This window comes from Gopherus evgoodei, chromosome 4, assembly GCF_007399415.2.
Source record: "Gopherus evgoodei ecotype Sinaloan lineage chromosome 4, rGopEvg1_v1.p, whole genome shotgun sequence".
Taxonomy (NCBI): Eukaryota; Metazoa; Chordata; order Testudines; family Testudinidae; genus Gopherus; species Gopherus evgoodei.
Window position 1 is genome coordinate 17,032,089 of NC_044325.1, and position 13,995 is coordinate 17,046,083.

At 46.4% G+C, this 13,995-nt stretch overlaps 1 protein-coding gene across 2 annotated transcripts in view; it reads right to left on the reverse strand.

Moving 5' to 3' along the window:
* The window catches only part of PPP2R5E (protein phosphatase 2 regulatory subunit B'epsilon), a 118,905-nt gene extending 116,066 nt beyond the window's left edge, over positions 1–2,839 (reverse strand). For both annotated transcript variants that reach the window (XM_030558544.1, XM_030558543.1), the window contains exon 1: positions 2,651–2,839. The gene's annotated coding sequence lies outside the window, so the exon portion shown is untranslated. The remainder of the gene's footprint in view (positions 1–2,650) is intronic.
* Positions 2,840–13,995: the final 11,156 nt, after the last annotated feature.

Below are 13,995 nucleotides of genomic sequence, written 5' to 3' on the forward strand. Positions count from 1 at the left end.
CTATGGTCCTCACTTGTTACATCATGTCTGAATTTAGGCACTGATTCTGCGATCAGATCCACATGTAGACACTTGTGTATCCACCGAGATCAGCTTATGTCTCTAGAACTCGACAGAGGTCCAGGAGTATGCCTGTGTAGACCTGTCTGCAGGATCAAAACCTTAGATCACAAGCTTTTTGGGTCACAAAATATCTTTTACTTGTTTTCACAAAGCACCATGCACACTTCTCGGCGCTCAAAAATAATAAAAATTTTAATACTAAAGTCGCAACTATTTTCTAGGACAATTAAAAACAGAAATAAAATTCAGTTTACTATCCATAAAGAAAGGTGTGTGTTTTGTGGAAACATTAAGTTCATTAAAATATACTGCTATGCTTTAAAACCAAAGAAAGTTCACTAGACTTGATAGACTTAGGTTTGGTCTACACTAGCAAGTTATGCTGGTGTGACTACATCCCTCGGGGTGTGGAAAATCCACCTCCACGAGGATGCAGTTATACTGACCTAACGCTCGAGTAGACAGTGCTATGTCAAAGGGGGTCTTGGCTCACCTGTTCCAGAGAGGCAGTAGCTATGTTAAGGTGGAGTACCTACTCTGACAGGAGATACCCTCCCATCAGTGTAGGTATCATCTTCGCTGAAGCTCTACAGTGCATGCTGTAATGATGCAGCTGCACCACTGCCACCTTTTAAGTGTAGATAATCCTGTAACCTGTCACTTATTTATTCTCCACTCTAGAAATATCCAGCTTTCATATTGCAAATCTCTTTGCAAATTCCTTTTTCACATTCTAATATTTCTGGAGCATATTCCAGGCTACTTCTGGAAGATTAAAAGAAAATACTAAAATGGTTAATTCAACAACCAAATTCTTGATTTTTACCAGGCTTACCTTCTCAGTCAAAAAAGTTATACCACATTTTCTCAGTGAAGTGGAAAGAACAGATTTAAGAAAAAAGATTTAGCCCCAGATCCAGCAAACACTTACAGGTGTTCAACTTTAATCAGTGGGGCTACTCACATTAGTCAAGTTAAATGTGTGTAAATGTTTGCAGGATCAGGGCCTTAGAGCATGTTTTTGGTAGGTCCTGAGAGCTCAATGTCCACTGATTCCAATTATCTAAAAGGACTACTATTGCTGATGGGAGATGATTTTGCAACCTGCAGTGCACCTTGAAGTCCTCATTTTGTTAAAATATTTGGGGACTGATCTGATTCATAAATAATTTAAATCAACATTATTTGGATTTTTCTTATTATGCAAAATACTTCATAAGTATGATTTTTTTTAAATTATGTATGTTTAGAAAAATGAGAGCTATTAATTTTCCACATATTTAAGTTGAGAGGGTTTCATTTATCGTGTGTATATATACACACACACACATAAAGTCTACTGAAAATATAAAATACATAACTTCTTAAAGGAACCAAGAGGAATCCACTGATATTGGACAGTGAAGCTGGCATCATCTAAAAACAATTCTTATTGTACCAACTTAATTTTTCCTCGGGTGTGGCTTCATTATTATCCCAAATAATACATCCTACATTTAATAGACTATGAGCAACACACTTCTATACTTGAAACAGATGTTATTTACCAACTGTAACAGATGCCAACATCACCCATGGCATCAAGGCCCTATTCAAGATTCATGGGAAAGTCAGACAAACTATATGGAGAAATGGATATATACTTTCACCTCAACAAACCAATCTGTGATTCCTAAGTAAGGGTAGAGAAAAAGAGTCCCTCAAAATATACAAACACAAAAAGTTACCTGTTACATCAGCAGGATTCTGGAAACATCAACAAAAAATGACACTTAGATTCTAGATTTGTTAGTCCTATTTTGCCTCATTAAAAAAAAGTTTTCATCTCCTTGTCACATGTAACTATTGAAAAATCTAACCATTTATCCAGAAATGTTTGTACAGTCTCAAAATGGAATTGCTAACAACATTAAGGGACAAAGACTAGAGCAGATCATTCAAATTGCAGGATCATTCTGTCAGCAACACACTTTACCCACACTTCTCTGCTGTAAATTTATTAACAGTTTCTCTCACCTCATTTATAAATTATTAAATTCTAATTCTAATTCAACAAGACTACATCCAGCCTTTACAACATTACATTAAACACTGATCCCTTTTTCACATTCCTAAATGATCATTTAAATGCACTGAAAAACACTATTTCCATGGGTGGGGGAATGAGGTTATTTATTGAGTGCAGCCCAAGTGGTGGATAACTGCATTTATAGCTATAGCTTTCTCAATACGAAAGTGTTTATTTACAACACGGGAAATTTTTAAGTATTTTGGTAAATGCACAGCGACATACACTAGACACTGTCACCGCTGGGGACAACAATACGAGGAAACGCGAGTGAATGTGAAAATACCGATGGATGTCACTGCAAGCGCCTCCGCTAAGCACTCCGCCAAAGCAGGGGTGTAATTAGCTGCATGCTGACGGGTGTTGTGGGATGTCATTTCCATCCACCAGGGGATAAGGAACCCAGCTGGACTCTGTCCTTTACCACCCCCGCCCCGTGGTCCCCATCTTCTCTAGCGCCCCCGATCCCCCCGCGCCGCGGCCGGGTGGCTGCCCGCTCGGGGCTGGGGGTGAAGTTACCTTGCCCCTCCTGGCAGAGAATTCGGAGCCGAGGAGGAGAAGGCGGAGTGAGCTGGGCTTGGCGGCAGCGGCCGGAGCGTTGTGCGCGCCGGGCTCTGTCCCTGCAGCTGCAGGAGCCTGTAGGCCTCGGCGGCGGCCTCCTCAGCGCAGGGCGGCGTTGGCGGCGGGTTCGGGGCAGGCGGCTGCTCGGGCTCCGCTCAGTCCCGTGCGCTCGGCGCGGGCCCCAGCCTGCGATGGCTGCTGCCTCACTCACATTCCCGGCGGAGCCCTGCGGAGGGGCCTGCGGAGAGGCGGCCGAGCGCGGGCCGAGCGGAGAGGAGCCGCGGTAGAGCGGGCGGGCGGGCGCGGCGGCGGCTGGCGCTGATGGCCTCCTCTGCCGGTGGCTGGCTGGGAAGCGAGGGGTCCCGGCTGTGTCGGGGTCGCGCTCAGGCTCGCTGGCTCCTATTGTCAGCCACTCTCACTGGGCTCCGGCCATGGCACACACACAACCAAACCTGCTACTGCCGCCGCCGCCGCCCACAGCCCGCCCCCCGCACACGCCCACTCAGCCTGCCGCCGCCGGGGCGCGCCGCCTCATTGGCGCCCGCCGCCGGGATGTGGGAGCGCCGCCGCCGGCAGCGGTACAGAACGGGACGGGGGCTGCGGCGCACACCGGGCGCTACCGCTGAGCCAGGCGGCGCCCAGGAAGGAGGAGCTGGGCTCTCCCTCCCCGCCCAGGGGCTGGTGCTGCAGGGAGTCCGGCCCGCGGCTGGCGGTGCTCCACGGGGCTCCTCGCCCACTCTCCCTGCCCAGGGAGCGGGCCGCCGGCAAGGCCTCGGACCGGGTAGCGCTGCCCGCCCGGCCCTGCAGCTCGGGGAGACCCATGCCCTGCTGCGGAGCTGGCACCCAGGCCTGTGTGCTGGAAGGCGCGCCCCGAAAAGAGGCCCCCCCCTTCGGAAAGGGCAAGGCCCCCCGCACCCGGCCGAGCGAGGAGGGGCTGCCTGCAAGGTAAAGCCGAGCCCTCCCCGACAGAGCCCCGTGCGCCTCCGGGGCGCTCCACACCCCTTCTGCGGGGAGGCGCTGCCGGCCGAGCCCCGCTCTGAAGGGGAGGGCCATGAACCGTGTCGTCCGGCCGGTTCCCAGCCGGGATAAATATGTTCTGCCTCCGTCTCTCCACTCCCCTGTGGCGTCGCTGCCTCACACGTGTGTGGCGGTGGGGTGAGCTGAGCTGCCCAGCTGTTCTCCCTGTGGTCTGTGTAGTGTCACACCATACCCGGCTACGTGACAAGGACTGCAGGGAAAGGTGCTGAATAAATGTGAATTTATATCCTGTAACTGAAGAAATAAAACTGCTTTTAAAAAGTATTATTTAACATCCTCCCCCCACCCTGCATTGTGAAAATAAAAACGGGGAAGACATTTGCTGAATTCTCCAAATTATAAGATTTATGCCAGCCCTCCATATCTTATAGTACAGAGCACTTGGGCTTCCCAGCGCAGTCAGCTTGGTGTTTTCTAAGGATTGGTTTTTTTTAATGGGTACAAATATATGTGTGCAACAAAGTGAGTATTTTTAATAATAGCTAATAACTTTCATATTATAGTTAAATATATATGTCTCATGTTATAAATATAATGCAATATTTCCCCCATGATTTTGACAAAATTATTCCTTGTTCTCATAGAACAAGGAGTGATGGTCTCAAGTTGCAGTGGGGGAGGTTTAGGTTGGATATTAGGAAAAACTTTTTCACCAGGAGGGTGGTGAAGCACTGGAATGGGTTACCTAGGGAGGTGGTGGAATTTCCTTCCGCAGAGGTTTTTAAGGTCAGGCTTGACAAAGCCCTGGCTGGGATGATTTAGTTGGGGATTGGTCCTACTTTGAGAAGGGGGTTGGACTAGATGACTTCCTGAGGTCCCTTCCAACCCTGATATTCTATGACAAAGTAAGGTCAAACCTTACTGACTTTACAAGACAGTGGCTGGGAGTATAATGCTATAACAACTGTTAATATATATAGGTACTCATCCTCCTTCTCCCACCTTCACTTGCTCCTCTAACGGGTATTTTTTGAAAAAGTTGCTCTTTGAACTATTTAAGAGTGAATTAATTTTTTTTTGTGAGTTACTAAAAAGTATGTTTGTAGTTCGTAAGCATGGGTAACGTACTGAAAATCAGGGTAGCTACTAGTATTAAAACCACATAGATGTTCTTTGCCTCATTTTCCGTTTGTCTTCCCTCATCTCATTTGTTCTTTATAATTGTCTCCCCAGTAATCAAGGAGTATACAGTAGTGCCACACTAAATACAGGAAGAGTTGAGGAGCTGATTGCCAGCTTCCTTGCTAGGAAACTGACTTAGGCCATGTCTACATCTAAAATTTTGCAGCGCTGGTTGTTACAGCTGTATTAGTACAGCTGTATAGGGCCAGCGCTGCAGAGTGGCCACACTTACAGCAACCAGTGCTGCAAGTGGTGTTAGATGTGGCCACACTGCAGCGCTGTTGGGCGGCTTCAAGGGGGGTGAGACCAGCTTCACGGTTCCCCGAACCACCCTGCAAACCGCAGGGAAGGAGACCTGCTTGCTCGGGGGTTCCGGGAACGCGAGAGCAAACCGGGAAAGGAGACCAGCTTCGCCGCGGTTTGCTCTCGCGTTCCCGGAACCACCCAGCAAACCGCAGGGAAGGAGACCTGCTTGCTCGGGGTTCGGGGAACGAGAGAGCAAACCGGGGAAGGAGACCAGCTTCGCCGCGGTTTGCTCTCGCGTTCCCCGAACTACCCTGCAAACCGCAGGGAAGGAGACCTGCTTGCTCGGGGGTTCGGGGAACGAGAGAGCAAACCGGGAAAGGAGACCAGCTTCGCCGCAGTTTGCTCTCGCGTTCCCGGAACCACCCAGCAAACCGCAGGGAAGGAGACCTGCTTGCTCGGGGAACACGAGAGCAAGCTGGGGAAGGAGACCAGTTTGATTACCAGAGGCTTCCTCGGTGATGCTGGGATACCTGCTTATTCCACGGAGGTCAAGAAAAGCGCTGGTAAGTGTCTATACTTGATTACCAGTGCTGGATCACCAGCGCTGGATCCTCTACACCCGAGACAAAACGGGAGTACAGCCAGCGCTGCAAACGGAGTTGCAGCGCTGGTGGTGCCCTGCAGATGTGTACACCTCCTAAGTTGCAGCGCTGTAACTCCCTCACCAGCGCTGCAACTTTCTGATGTAGACAAGCCCTCAGTGTGAGAGCCATGAAAGATTTAAAGCTTCACTCTTCTCATTGCTATACAGGTAGACAACCAAGCAATTGTCATTTCCTGTAATGGGACAAAAAGGTAGTAAACTACCTAGCTTGTCATGTCCCCAGAAAACTTTTACTTAAAAAAAAAAACAACTACAATATAGACTTAGATCTTAACTACATTAGAAAACTTGTATTGATGGAACTATAAAACATTTAGTTACAGAGGAGCAAACCCCTAATACAGATACACTTATATTACTTTAAATCCACTTCAACCAATTTACCTTACTGTAGTAATGTATGGTATTAAACTAAATTGGTTTAAGTGAATCTATTCTAGGGGTTTGCACCAGTGTAACTAGATCAGTTTTTATTACACCGGTGCAAGCCTCTAATAGAGGGAAGGACTTCACTATTTCAGTTAACAGAGAGTTTCACATAGTTATGTCCCTCCATGTCTATTAATTAAAATTCTCTGCGTTATCCGAATTCAGTGTCCTCCATGCTATTTGGATCATGTATAGAGCACTGGAGTGAGGCTCAGGAGACATTGACCACTAGCCTGCTGGGGACCACAGGCAAGTTACTAAACCTGTCTATGCTTTAATTTTCTCATCTGTTAAATGGGGATAATATTTACCTCCTTTGTGTAAAGTACTTTGATATCTACAGATGAAAGGCAGTATATAAGAGGTTATTATTCTTAAACGAAGTTCCTAGTGATAGAAGGGCTACTGCAATCCACATCTCTGCAGATAGCAAGAGAGGAAGGTCATGAGACTATTTTATAGAAGTTAAGTTTATGTAATCTAATAATATTTATATTAGAAAATGAATAAATCACATTTAAATTATGTATTCCATATAACTAAAAAATTGCTGTACAAGGACTCGCTATTTCCATTTTGACTGCTACCAGCATGTTTATACTGTTTTTGTAATATTTATCAGTCTGATGTGGTGGTGAGCATCTCAAAATCAGGAGACCTAACAATGTATAAATGAGACTTACTTTTTCTTTATCTTCTGGCCAGCAAATTTTCCACAACTCTTCTTTCCTTTTTCTTACAGATTTTTTCTTTTCTTTCCTGGTCATGTCCTATGAGTTCTTGTATTCCTTTAAGAGAAATACGAATCTTGTCCTCAAATGTGCAGGGAGATTTGTCTGCACTCTCATGAACAGCTGTTGTCATGTTAAAGGGACACAGCAACTTTTTTTCATTTAATGCTTGATTTACATTTTGTGAAATCTGTATTTCCAAGAAATTACATATTCTGGTGTCTACGCAGCAATATAGAAAATCCTAAAAATTCACAAATGTATAGTTAGCAAGAATAAAAGCTACCAAACAAGCAGCGTCAAGTAAAGCTCAGAACCCCCAACATCTTCAAGGAAAAGCCTGTATTCATATATAAACCTTTCAATGTGCCCTAAAGGTTTAGGGGCAGAAAAAGCACTCTATTGGACTGTAGCACTCCTCCACTGATATATCCCTATCTTAAGTGAACAAGGTGAAGGACTGTCATCTCAAACATCCCAGGTTGTCATTGATAGAGAGAAGTGTTCTCTACAACTGCACTGCTCAATTCGTGCTGCACAATGTGAGCCCAATTAATTTTTTTTTTCAGGAAAGTTCAACTATAAGCCTTTAAAACAGATTTTAAAAGAAATTTTCGAAGGTCATTTGTTTTGTTTTTAATAGGCACTAATGCTCTGTGGAGAATGGTCTGTCCAGCTCAACATCTATAGTGCTAAAACAATACTGGTGGGCAAAGCCTACTCTGCAACAATTACTCCCAGATTTGGTCTGCCTAGAAGTTCCAATGCATGACTAAATATCCACTATCTAGTGTTCATGGACCTGTCTGTGGTACAGAATATGAATTAAATATGTGAAAAGGGAAGCCACGCTGCCCAGTGCTGCCTTCCCGGATTGGCACAAGGGAAGAACCCTCTTTAAGCTTTATCTAAAAACTTTTACCAAAGACAAGGTCACTGAATGGATAACATTGTGGAAGTCTTGCTCTGTTTGATAGTCAACAGTTTTATTTGGCTACTTCATCCGGTCTGTGTGTCCATGCTGAGAGTTATATAATGCTCTATAAAGTAGTGGTTCTCAACCAGGGGTACGTTACCCTTGGGGATACACAGAGGTATTTAATGCAGTACATCAACTCATCTAGATATTTGCCTGGTTTTACAACAGGCTACGTAAAAAGCACAAGCTAAGTCTGTACAAACTAAAATTTCATACAGACAAAATGAGAGAGTGAGCAATTTTTCAGTAATAGTGTGCTGTGACCAATGTTCCCTCTAATTTTTTACATGCATGTGCGGAATGAATTTTGTTATGTGCACCAATATGGAGGTGGTGTACATAACAAAATGCATGGGGTGGGGGTGGGGCTGAGGGGTTTGAGTGTGGGAAGAGGCAGAGGGTTGGGGTGGGGGGGGATGAGGGCTCTGTCTGGGAGAGGCAGGCTCTGGGGTGAGGCTTGGGAGGAGAGGTTCAGGATGTGGGAGGTGGCTCAGTGTTGGGGTGTGGGCTCTGGGGTGGGGCTGGGGATGAGGGGTTTGGAATGCAGGAGGGGGTACAGGGCTGGGGCAGAGGGTTGGGATGCGGAGTGGTGGACTCTGGGCTGGGGGTGAGGGGTTTGGGGTGTAGGCTGCCCTAGGGAGAGAGGACTCCCCCCAGCCCTCTCTCACCACAGCAGTTTGGGGTCAGGGGAGAGGCGCCTCTCCCTGGCTGGCCTCAGCAGCTCCAGTGGGGCTGGGCCAGGCTGAGGTAGGGGATCCTCTCCCCAGCTGGCTGCAGCAAGTTTGGGGCAGGCTGGCGCCGTAGCAGGTCAGCGCTGGAGCTTAATAGGTAGTTGCATGGCCACACAGCTTAGAGGGAACTTAGGCTGTGACACTTTTGTATTTTTGTCTGATTTTGTAAGCAAGTAAATTTTATGTCAGATTAAACTTGGGGTGCACAACATAAATGCAATGTCTTAACGGGATACAATAATCTGGAAAGGTTGAGAACCACTGCTATAAAGCATCTATACATTGAGGGGAAGATTCTCATTAGTGCCATGGGAATTGTTCAGATATTTTCCTGCTTACTAATATTGGAATTAGAAAGACCTTATGTCCCCAGACAACTAATTATTCCTCCCAACAGGAAAAAGACCAGAAAATGTTTTGCAGGAACAAGTCATGCCATCTGAACAGACGAATCAGGCCACAGAAATTGTCAAAAGTGAACAAGCAGTGAAATAGTGCTTCAGAATAACTAAACTACTCTAAAATAAATTAAGTACACCAGAGTCGAGGAGTGTTATTTTAGCATAAGTCTCTTGAATCAAATTCAGTCCTGGCGCAAGACCGTTGTATTTAATCTGCTTACAATCAGGATGACTTTTGCTTCTGACTTCATTGTTAGATTTGTTTTGGCGAATGGCATATCCAACTTTTGCTTTAATATTTATAATTTATAGTTTGCATGTTGCCACACTTTAAAGGTGAGTCTTATACTCGTTTGGGTTCTGTATGGAGCTCCCGTACCTGAGCCAACAGTGGGAGAATGGAGAACCAGGTGGTAACTTCAGCAATGCTCTCAAAAAACGTGATCCCAGCTCTGAAGATGGTATGGGAATTTGAAAGTCAGAGCCATGGCTAACAGCATGGGACCCAATCCCTAATTTCTCTGTCTATGGGTCCTTAGAAGTCTATTCCTACAGTCAATGCAATGCAATAGGCAGACACTAGCTCACTTTTTTTGGGTGGATGTCTGTCTTTCACTAACACTTTCTCTGCTCTCACTTTCCCTCTGGTTTGGTTGGTTTCTTCTTTTGCCTAAACCCTTTTTTATTTCTAATTTGCTTTCCTGCCCCTGCCACGCTTCGTCTCTCATAAGTTACAACTTCCTGTTACGTCCCCTGCCTGCCTGTTTTCTCTGTCTTCTTAGGGGTATGCTGGTCTTTCCTCTGGCCCTATCCTCTCCAACTGTCATTCCCCAACTGCCCCTGAACCTCCAGTTCAAACATTCCAACCCTTCTCCTGTGTAAAGGACACCACCCAAATGGTTCTGCTCAGTGGGTGAAAAGCAGTATGGGAAAAGATTGCTGCCGCGTGTGTCACATGTTACATTCTCCCTTACTTTATCACTGTGATTGTGTCTGTTGCAAATGAAACAAGGTGAGATCTCATTTCGTTGATTTCTTTCATATAAAGTCTCTCTTTCAGCTCTGAAATCAATGCATCATTTACCAAGAGCGTACGCAGTCTTTTGTTGTTACCATCCTCAGACAAAACCATTCTCTTGAGATTAGTGCCTCATTTCCTGTCTGAAGCTTCTCAAAGGGCCTAGCTGCCTTTATTCTCATCTTAAAAACCAACAGCCAGCAGCCATTACACCAACAAGAATATTTTCATATTTTTACCATGTCTGAAAGACATGTTCCCTTAGACTAGTAATGAATTACTCACCATTTTATCTGGATCTCCTAAGCTTGCAACATCCTACTTTCTTTGTTCCCAACTTTTCTTGCAAATTCAGAGCATGTGCCCCACATGTTCCTGTTTCTCCTTACACATGAAGAAGCCAGCCATGAAGATGGTATCCTGATGTAATATACTGTGTGTCTGTAACAGGGTAGACTTAGTCCCTGGCAGATCCAAGAACGCTCACAAAGCATCCCCTTACATTTTGCAGACACCCGTTACACACAGATGATTTTCATGATGATATATATTATATAGGTAATGCACAACTGGGCCAGTAGCCACCTAATTGCTGGTAACTTGTCTTTCAGGCACATAGGGAAATAAAAATGTAGTAATGTCAACTTTAAAAAGCCACACAAGGGGAAATCCAACAACCACATTCAGAGTAAAATCCTGATTACTGTAATAACCAAAGAAGAGAGTTTATCCCAGGTTTTATACCGTATCTGGTTCATGCTGGAACAACATTTTGGGGATTGTAGTCAATACTCGGGGGGGGAATGCTCTTAATGCATAACTGTCAGCTTTATCAAGTCCCCATGCTTTGATTTAAAGAGTTACCTGTATCTGACACACAGCAAGGGTGGTTATAAGGAAATCCAGCTGCCTTGGTGAAAGTTTGCATTGACAGCTTTATTGGTAGCTGATACTAGACGAAGACAGAGAGGATCAAAAGGAACATATTGAGAGAGAAATAATGCAAGAATTAATTAAAAATAGGATTTGCAGATAAGAATTAGCTAAATTAAGGGGAGGAGCAAAAGATCTCTAGGAAATTCACTGTAAACCAAAAATTCCAAGACAATATTGTGGATGACCTTTTATTAGAAGTGAGATGAAGTAGAGGCTACAGCCTCCTGAGCCTTGGCAGCAACTCACCAAGTCTTCTAGCAAGAGAGAAATAATGTTATTGTCCAATCTGAAACCCATTTTGTTTTCTCTGGCCAGAGTGGTTGTTTCCTTTGCCCATTCATCCTCTAAAATTGGGGCTCCATCAAAGTAGATTGTTTCTGCATCACAGACCAATGTTCAATGCATTCCATGAAACTGTGTCCTTCTGTCAGTTAAATACATGTGGTTACTGAATGAACCAGATAATTGAATGTTCCATTGTCCTGATTAAATAACTGTTTGTTGTAGTCATGTTTCTGAGTCTTGTGTGATCCTGGTCTCTCTTGTCCCCTCGCCATTCTTAGCTTACTCCACTTTCTATTAACTTTTAGCCCTGAATAACCCTGCTCACACTTTCTTCAATTTCCTCCTTTTCATCCTCTCCACCTGCTATTCACACTGCCGCTAACCCTTCTGATGTCCAGATCCAGGCTCTGCTCCTGTTTGAAGTGATATCAGCCAAATTCTATCATCACTTGAAATAGCAGTGGTGAGAAAAAGACCACCTCCCGTCTCCCTGCTATGACAAGATTTTTGTTAGATCTGCTTGCTTTTCCAAAGACCAGTATCTAGTCAGTTTAAGAACCAAGATGAGTTTGTGTCCCAGTCATCAGATTTCTGAGAGGAGGAAAGAAAACCCAGCTTGAAGAGCTCTACCTTTCCTTGTTCTTTATCTCAGGACTTCAGGAAGTTTATTCCCAGATGTGAGAGCATGCAAGGCAGTTGCAGTTATGTTTGCCTGCTCTGTAAACTGAAAGGAAAGGGGCGTGACTGAGCCAAAAGAGGCTGGGTTAGCAAAAGAGGCTGAGGCCTTGGCTACACTGGAGAGTTGCAGTGCTAATGGTGGCTTTACAGCGCTGCAACTTACTCACCGTCCACACTTGCAAGGCACATACAGTGCTGTATCTCCCTGGATACAGCGCTGGCTATACTCCTCCTCTGCCTGGGGAATAACGACTGCAGCACTGGTGATGCAGCGCTGCTCGGCCAGTGTGGCCACCAAAAGCGCTGTTATTGGCCTCCAGAGGTATTCGGAGGTATCGCAGAATGCCTGTTCAGCCACTCTGCTCATCAGTTCAAACTCTACTGACCTGGCCTCAGGTGACCTGCCTTTCAAATGCCCCGGGAATTTTAAAATCCCCTTCCTGTTTGCACAGCCAGGTGTGGAGTGCAATCAGTGAATCTTTCCAGGTGACCATGCCTCCACGTGCCAAACGAGCTCCAGCATGGAGCAATTGCGAGTTGCTGGACCTCATCAGTGTTTGCTGGGAGGAAGCTGTGCAGTCACAGCTGTGCTCCAGCCGTAGGAATTACGATACCTATGGGCAGATATCAAGGGCCATGCTGGAAGGGGGCCATGACCGGGACGCGGTGCAGTGCAGGATTAAAATGAAGGAGCTGCGGAGTGCCTATTACAAAGCCCATGAGGGAAACTGCCGCTCTGGTGCTGCCCCCACGACCTGCCGTTTTTACAAAGAGCTGGATGCGATACTTGGGGGTGACCCCACCGCCAATCCGAGGACCACGATGGACACTTCAGAGCGGGGAGGGGCAGGCGGAGGCGGAGGAGGGGGGAGGAGGAAACCAAGAGTGAGGGTACTGGGGTTGGGGGAGATACCCCAGAGTCCCAGAAGGCATGCAGCCAGGAGCTCTTCTCAAGCCAGGAGGAAGGGCAGCCAGTCGCAGCAGCCGGTACTTGGTGAAGGACAAGCAGAGGAGCGGGTTCCCGGTAAGCGGTTTTTATTTTCTGGATGGAAATGTTTCGGGAGAGGAGGAAGGGTTAGGGCTGCATGCATGCATGCCTAGATGTGGAATAGCCCATTGATGTGGTCTGTCATGTCGCGGTAATCGGCCTCAGTAATCTCTTCCAAATTTTCAGCCAGAGCAGGGCAATGCGCTTCCGCAAGTTTATAGGGAGAGCCACTGTGGTCCTTGTCCCAGTCAGGCTAACGCGTCCACGCCACTGTGCCGTGAGTGGTGGGGGGACCATTGCTGCACACAGGCAAGCTGCATAGGGGCCAGGGCGGGAATTCGCATTGCTGTAGAAGACCCTCCCGCTCTTCCCAGGTGACCCGCAGCAGCGAGATAGCTTCCAGGATTAACTCCTGTGGAAAATGTTGGGAGAGTGTTCACTGTAGGTGCCCCCTGCAGCAGTTTGCTTTCCCCAATGCACAGAAACCCCTGCACAGCCCTGAAGCAATCAGTGCCCCTTATTCACCATTTCGGGGCTCCTGTGGGTTATGTGCACTCTCTGTGATATGGGAAAATTATGCTAAACTGAAGACTGTAAACTCCTTCTCTGTCTGGGAATAACTGTCTGAGATATAAACAATTCTGCCTCTGTTAACTGTAGCCTTTTTCCTTTCCACAAGCGATCTTGAGTTCTCAGCTGCCCATGTTAACAGCAGCTCAGAGACTCCAAAACCTGCGGAAGAAGCACCGAAAAAGCAAAGACGACCTGCTGCAAACAGTTATGGATCACTCTGCCAGAGAGAATAAAAACTGGAGGGAAAAGGGAAAGCAGGATCCCGCCAGAGAAACGCAGCAGCCAGGAAGAAAAGCACAAGCAGCTGATAAGCAGCCTGGCGTGCAAAGTGGACTCTATCCAGGTGCTCGTAGCCATGCAGGCAGAGCACTACCGCACGCCCCTAACCCCCGGTCCCAAAGCTCTTTCCCTTGTGCCCCAGTGTCAGCTCCAACCCCTCTTTCTCCAGCATCCAGGTTCTTACCTCCACCAGCTGGCCTCCAAC